We start from the raw sequence: 7,173 nt of genomic DNA on the forward strand, positions 1-7,173 counted from the left end.
CCTCAGGGCAGGCCCCATGCCCACGTGGGGTGGGGGGTAGCTGGCAAATGCAAAACAGACTCCATGTTTGTGTGTGTGTGTGTGTGTGTGTGTGTGAAGTTTTTGCTTTGTTTTTATATTTTTTGTCTTACTAATTTTCTTTTTAGTTTGCATACTGATTTTTATTGGTGTTTTCTTTCTTTTTGATAGAGAAAGAACATGAAGTTGGGTGAATAGGGAGGTGGGGAGGACTTGGGAGCGACTGGGTGAGAGGAAGAAATATGATCAAAATATATTGCATGAAAAAATCTTTTTAGGGACTAGAGAGATGGCTCAGCAGTTAAGAGCTCTTGCTGCTCTTCCAGAGGACACAGGTTTGATTCCCAGCAACCACATGATGGCTCACAACCTTCTATAACTCCAGTCCCGGGGGTAACCTGATGCTCTCTTTTGGCCTTTATAGGAACTTCATACACATTTTGTACAGACACTTAGGCATGCACTCATACACATAAAATAAAAATACATAAAATCTCTCAAAATGGTATGATCTAATCATTCCACTACTGAGTGCTTACAAAGGAGAAATAGCATGTGACCATACCAGACTCCTATTTGTGCCTAAACAGATTAGAAAAAAAACTTTTAAGCAAAACTTTTTAAAAAGATGCAGTAACAAAGGTATTTAAGAAATATAACCTTTAAATGAACTATTTAATTTTTGGTAGATTTACTTATTTTATTTTATGAGTGTTTTGCTTGCATGCATGACTATACACTATGTCCCTGTTGCCTGAGGTGGTCAGAAGATGGCATTAGATCCACTGGAACTGGAGTTACAAACAGTTTTAAGCAGCCATGTGGTGCTAGGAACTGAACTCTGCAAAAGCAGTAAGTGCTTTTAGCCATTGAGCCATCTCTCCACTCTCTAATTAATAACTAAGTAAGTTAATTAACTTTTTAGGAAAGGAGAAAGCCTATTTATTTGTCTCCAGAACAGCAGGAGGTGCATTGGTAATGGAAGAGCTACCATTCATGACTTAAAAAAAAAAGACAAGTTGTAGATGCCACACACACACCACATACGCAGAGTGTTCTCCATTACCAGCTCCAAATCCATCAGACTGACAAACCTCCATGGCTACCTCTTTTACCTCTGAAGTCCAGAGGTGACATTGGTGTCAACACTTGCTGGAATGTTCTGTGGGCTTGGGCAAATGAGTTATGCATCATTACAACTTTTCATAAAACAATTTACCCTGTGTCCTACCAGTTCATCTTTCTCTCCCTTAACTCCTGGAAGCCACTAGTGTCTTCTCCATCGTCATAATTCTGCCTTTTCTAGAATGTCATTGAGATTAATTCAACCCTGGGCTGCCTTTCAATAGCTCCTTCCAGATGGCACCCTGAATTCATTTTGCTTTATTATATCTTTTCATGGCTTGGTAGTTCATCTCTTTTTAAAAATTTTTAAGAATTAATTTTATTCCGCTTGTCAAATGAATACAAAATCCCTAGGCATTTGGGACGGGGGATGACAACTGAAGGATGGGTTTGAAAGAGAAGGGAGATGGGGCAAGTGTAAACATCAAAGTGACGATATCAGGTCCCTACATGGGAAGTAGAGAGTGGGGTGGACTCAAATGAAGACTCACATCTAGAGGAACACCATGGTGAGGAGGCCTAAGATACAAGCTGCACCGATTTCTGTCTCAAGGACACATGCAAGACTTGAGGCAGCTAGCTACCAAGTTTGTCTTGTAGTACCAGCAGTAGGACAGCCTCAGAAACCATGACAGTTAGCTAGAAAAGAAGGAAGGAGCTGGTGGATGGCTGAGTCATTGTCTGGCTGGGATTGGTCCTGTTCTCACCTAAGGCTCTGAGTTAGTCTCAGAATGTCCCTGAAGCCCAATGGGGTACTCTTGGTCTCAAAGAACAGAGGTGATGTCTTTTTGTCTGACCACTCATCTCTCAGACAGCTCAGTGTGGAGCTGGTCCTGGACATCATAGTGGCTGGGGTTGGGGACCACATGTCAAATCACAAGACTGAAGCATCACATATCTTTCTGCATCAAATACCATATATTTGGCTGGTGCTGTACACAGAACCCGGAAGCAAAGCACTGTTCTTGTGGGGCTGTAGACGGTCAGCAGCTACTAGGGACCACTCTCTTGGTACATCCTGAGTACTAGATCTGGGGAAAGTTCAGCACCAGGACAACAGGTCCCGAGGGAGGAAGGGTACCTTGAAGCCCAGTCTTTGGATTCTAGGACATCAGCAGGCAGAGCTCAGGAGGACAAGAGAGTCTTGGTATCTAGGGCTCATCAGTTTCCTCCAGCCAACTTGTAGCCAGGCCAAGAGTCAGCATCATCATCCTGAGACAAAGTCTTTTAAGTGAGGTATGATTCTCCACCCTGGCTAGGTTGTTACTTATTTACCAGTTGGCTTGCTGGTGGGTATCTTGGTTGCTTCCTCCATATTTTGGCAACTATAAATAGAGCCATTGCAAACATCCACCTGCAGGTGTTTGTGTGGCCAAACTCATGGGCTTTGGAGGTCCATTTTGGTAAATATTAGGAAGCATATTGTAATGTCCTTGGTAATGGCATGTTTTATTTTCTAAGAAACAGCCAATCTGTATTCCAGTGTGGTTGAGCTGCTTTACATCTGTGCTATGAAGAACAAGGTCTCTGGTTGCTTCCCACTCGTGGCAGTTCCAGGCATGTATAGCATTGGATTTTTGCCACTGTGGCAAGTATGTGGTGATGATTTGCATTTCCCTGACTGCATTCAATATAAAGCAAACTTCAGATGCTTACTTGCCATCTGTAATTCTCCTTTGATGAGGGGTCTATTAAAGTTTGGGCCCATATTTTATTTTTTTAAGAGTATGTGTGCATGCCTGCGTGCCTGCGTGTGTAGGTGCATGCTTGCATGCGTGTGTGTGTGTGTGTGTGTGTGTGTGTGTGTGTGTGTGTGTGATGTGCAATGTGTATGAAGGTGTCTAGAGGCCAGAAAGAGCATTAGAGCCTCTATAACTGGGGGTTATGAGCTGCCCAATGATAGTCCTGGGAAATGAATTCAGGTCCTCTATAAGAACAATCACTCTTTTTTTTGTAATCTTTTTAAAATTTAAATTAGAAACAAGCTTGCTTCCCATGTCAATCCCATCTCCCTCACCCTTCCCTCCTCCTTTGCTTCCCAGTAACCTCCCAAGCCCCTACCCAATCTCCACTTCACTCTCCAGGGAGGGTGAGGCTCTCCATGGGGGATCTCCAAAGTCTGTCATCATCCAGGACAGGGCCTAGGCCCTCCCCCATGTGTCCAGGATGAGAGAGCATCCCTCCATGTGGAATGAGCTCCCAAAGTCCATTTGTATGCCAAGGCCCCACAGATTGCCAAGGCCTCCTCACTGACACCCAAATTAAGGGGTCTGGATAAGTCCCATGCTGACCTCTCAGCCATCAGTCTGGAGTCAACAAGTTCAACCTTGTTCAGGTCAGCTCATTCTGTGGGTTTCACCAGCCTGGTCTTGACCCCTCTGCTCATCACTCCTCTCTCTCTGCAACTGGGTTCCAGGAGTTCAGTTCAATGTTTAACTGTGGGTGTCTGCCTCTGCTTCCATCAGCCACTGGATGAAAGCTCTAGTATGGCATATAAGGCACTCATCAATCTCATTATCCAAGAATGGCATTTAAACTATTGCTTAGTTTGCCAGTTGGTGTCATCCTTATAGATCTCTGGAAATCACACTAGTACCAGATCTTTCCTCAAACCTATAATGGCTCCCTCTATTATGGTATCTCTCATCCTGTTCTCTGTTCTTCCCCCGACTCAACCTTCCTGCTCCTCCATGTCCTCCTCTCCCCTCCTCTTCTCCCGCTCTATTTTTCCCAGCTCCCTCTCCCCTCACCCCATGCTCCCAATCCGCATAGAGATTCTGTCCCATTTCCCTTCTCTGGGGTACCATACATATCTCTCTTAGGGTCCTCCCTGATTCCCAGACTCTCTGGCAGTGGGATTGTAGACTGGCACTCCCCTGCTCCATGTCTAAAATCTATATATGAGTGAGTACATACCATGTTTGTCTTTTTGTGACTGGGTTACCTTGTTCAGGATGGTTTCTTCTGGTGCCATCCATTTGCCTGCAAATTTCAAGATTCCATTTTTTTTTCCGCTGAGTAGTACTCCATTGTGTAAATGTACCACATTTTCTCTATGCACTCTTCAATTGAGGGGCATCTAGGTTGCTTTCCAGGTTCTGGCTATTACAAATAATCCTTTTAAAGGGATCATACAGCAGGCCAAGGTACTGCCTGACATTCTGCAGGTGTGATGCACTCTGCCAGGTCCCCAAGGGGTGGGCCCAGGTGCCTGGATGTTAACACCAAGGAGAATTGCTAACAGGGTATGGAACCAGCCCAAGAAAAAGAAGTTGCAGTCAACAAAGCTGAATTGGGATAGAGATCTGAAGAGCATTTTGACATCAGACAGGGAGATGTAGTGTTAGGAATTTGCCCAGCTGGCTTTCAGCCTTGCTTTGGCCCAGTATTTCCTTGCTATTCTCCCTAAGGTGGTTTTTTTCCTATTGTTGTATATTACTATGTATATTATGGATAAAGATTCTGAAAAACACCTCTTAGTTTGTGGTTTGCCTATTTATTCTCTCAACTATGTCTTCTGCAGAGCAGAGTTCGTTTCAGTGATGTCCAGCTTCCCAAGTCTTTCACGGGCCCCGTGCTACTCAGCTTTCTGTCACTATGACAACACTTGTTTAGAGACAGTTCATTTTGGCTGTCCTGTTCAGAGGTTTCAGCCGGCTTTTTGTTTACCCTGGCTTTTGAATTTGGGGAGAAACAACACAGCTGTTCCTCTGGTTCCTTATGGTGAGTCAGAGGACAGAAAGAAAGAGAAAGGAACTGGTGTTCCCCTTTAAGGGGATACATCTAATGACCCGAAGACTTTCTATCAGGAACTACCTTCATGTTTCTACAAACTCCTGAGAGTGCTATGTGGGAATAAGAATTTAACACATGGACTTCAGGGGACATTTAAGATCTAAAGCATAACAGGTCATGTCTTACATATATCACATTCAGCAGGCCAGTGAAATGGCTGACTGGGTAAAGATGCTTGACTTCAAGCCCAACAGCCTGGGTTCAAGCTCTAGGGCCCACACAATAGTGGGAGAGAACTGACTCTTGAAAGTTGTCCTTTGACGTTCACATGCATTCCATGATATGTGTGTGTGTGTGTATGTGTGTGTGACATACTTAAATAAATAATAAATAAACGAAGAAAGTCATTGGCAAGCTCAAGATCATCTAGATTTTCTCCTAGATATTTCCATTTTGTGTTCTATTTTTAGTTGTATTATTTAAGTTTTCTGTATGGATAGCCTGTGGCTTTTTATTTTTATTTCATCTATCTATCTATCTATCTATCTATCTATCTATCTATTTTTAGACAGGGTTTCTTTGTGTAACAGTCTTGGCTATAGACCAGGCTGGCCTCAAACTCACAGGGATCAACCTGCCTCTGCCTCCCAAGTGCTGGAATTAAAGACATGCGCCACCATCACCTGGCATATCTTCTTTTTTTTCATGTGAATGTTTGGTTGTTCTAGTCCAGTTGGTAGTGCTATTTTTGACCTATTTTATTGACTTTTCTCTTTTGTGACTGATTGTTTCAACACACTTATTTGGGTCTATTTCTGTACTCTGAATTTGATTCTATATGCCTGTTCTTTGACTAATGCTGTACTATCCTGACCACTGTAACTTTATAGTTGAACCTTACAGTTGGGCAATGTGAATTCTCCAGCGTTGTTCTGTCCCTTCAACATTGTTTTTCTTTGTTTAGTTATTCTACCTCTCTCACACAAACTGTAGAATTCACTTGTTAGATTTATGCATATTTTATTTTGAGAGGTGTTAGTAAGCATTTTTTTTACTTCAAATCCCACTTGCTCCTTGGTGGTATATAAAAGACTGGCCTCCAGATATTAGCTGTTTTTCCTGACACTTCACTAGCTTCACATATCTTCCTGAGATTTTGTATCATTTATTCCTTTAATTAACATAGACTGTATTGTATGGTTTTCTGGGGGAGATATGAACAGATGTCTATATACCCCAGAACACCAGCAACAAGGTAAAAAAGTCTACTAAAATTTAGCTTGATGAATCAGTGAGTTTACTGGGGCTACGTAGAGGAACATGAATGACTCTTAGGGTCATCCACCCGCAACACGGATGATGACTCTCAGAAGCTGCATCTCTAGAGTTCCCTGGACAATAGCTTCAACAAAGAGATCTTACCTCTCCTTTGTCATTTACTGGTTATATAAGCTTTAGAGGGGATCCTTGTGAATCTTAAGACTTTCTGTTCCTCCTGAATCCTAGCCTCCTACCTTCCGAGGAGGAAATGTTTCAACTACGAAGAAATAGCTATCATCTGCTAACAAAGAGATTTGTTTCTTCCTTTCTAGTTCATGTACTTTTGCTTTTTCTTATCTTACTGCATTACCTAGGATTTCTAGTACAAGGTATGCGATGGATGCTTTGCCTGCGTGTACGTTTGTGTATCATGTGCATGCTTGGTGCCAGATGAGGAGGATAGAGGGTGTCAGATCATCTGTAACTAGAGTTACAGTTGGATGAGAGCCACCATGTGGATCCTGGGAACTGAGATCCCTAGAAAAAACAGGTAGTGCTCTTAAGTCATCTCTGTAGGCCCGGTTTTTTCTCTTTCTTTTTTTAATAATTTATTTTTTTATGTGCATTGGTATTTTGCTTACATGAATATCTGTGTGAGGATATTGGACTCCCTAGAGCTGGATTTACAGACCATTGTAAGCCACCATGTGGGTGCTGGGAATTGAACCTGGGTCCTTTGGAAGAACAGTCAATGCTCTTAACCACTAGGCCAACTCTCCAGCCCCCAGGGATAATGGTGGTTTAATAAATTAGTGGTCATAGATTATCCTCCAATAACCACGACTTCACTAGCACTGAGTAGTTAGCTAGGTTTCCAGTACCAGGAATGGTATGCCTCTTATTGAGTAGGACCATGAGTACCTGGAATGATTATATTACAAATAAAGAATGTAACTGTAGAACTCTAAATACAAAAGTTAGGAAGAGCCGGGCATTGGTGGTGCACACCTTTAATCCCAGCACTCGGGAGGCAGA

General features: G+C 42.7%; 1 pseudogene; it reads right to left on the reverse strand.

The window, feature by feature from the left end:
- Window positions 1-976: 976 nt before the first annotated feature.
- Window positions 977-4,965, reverse strand: LOC110340411 (annotated as a pseudogene).
- Between the last annotated feature and the right edge of the window lie 2,208 nt (window positions 4,966-7,173).

The sequence above is a fragment of the Mesocricetus auratus genome, unplaced genomic scaffold, assembly GCF_017639785.1.
Source record: "Mesocricetus auratus isolate SY011 unplaced genomic scaffold, BCM_Maur_2.0 Super-Scaffold_4256, whole genome shotgun sequence".
Classification (NCBI taxonomy): domain Eukaryota; kingdom Metazoa; phylum Chordata; class Mammalia; order Rodentia; family Cricetidae; genus Mesocricetus; species Mesocricetus auratus.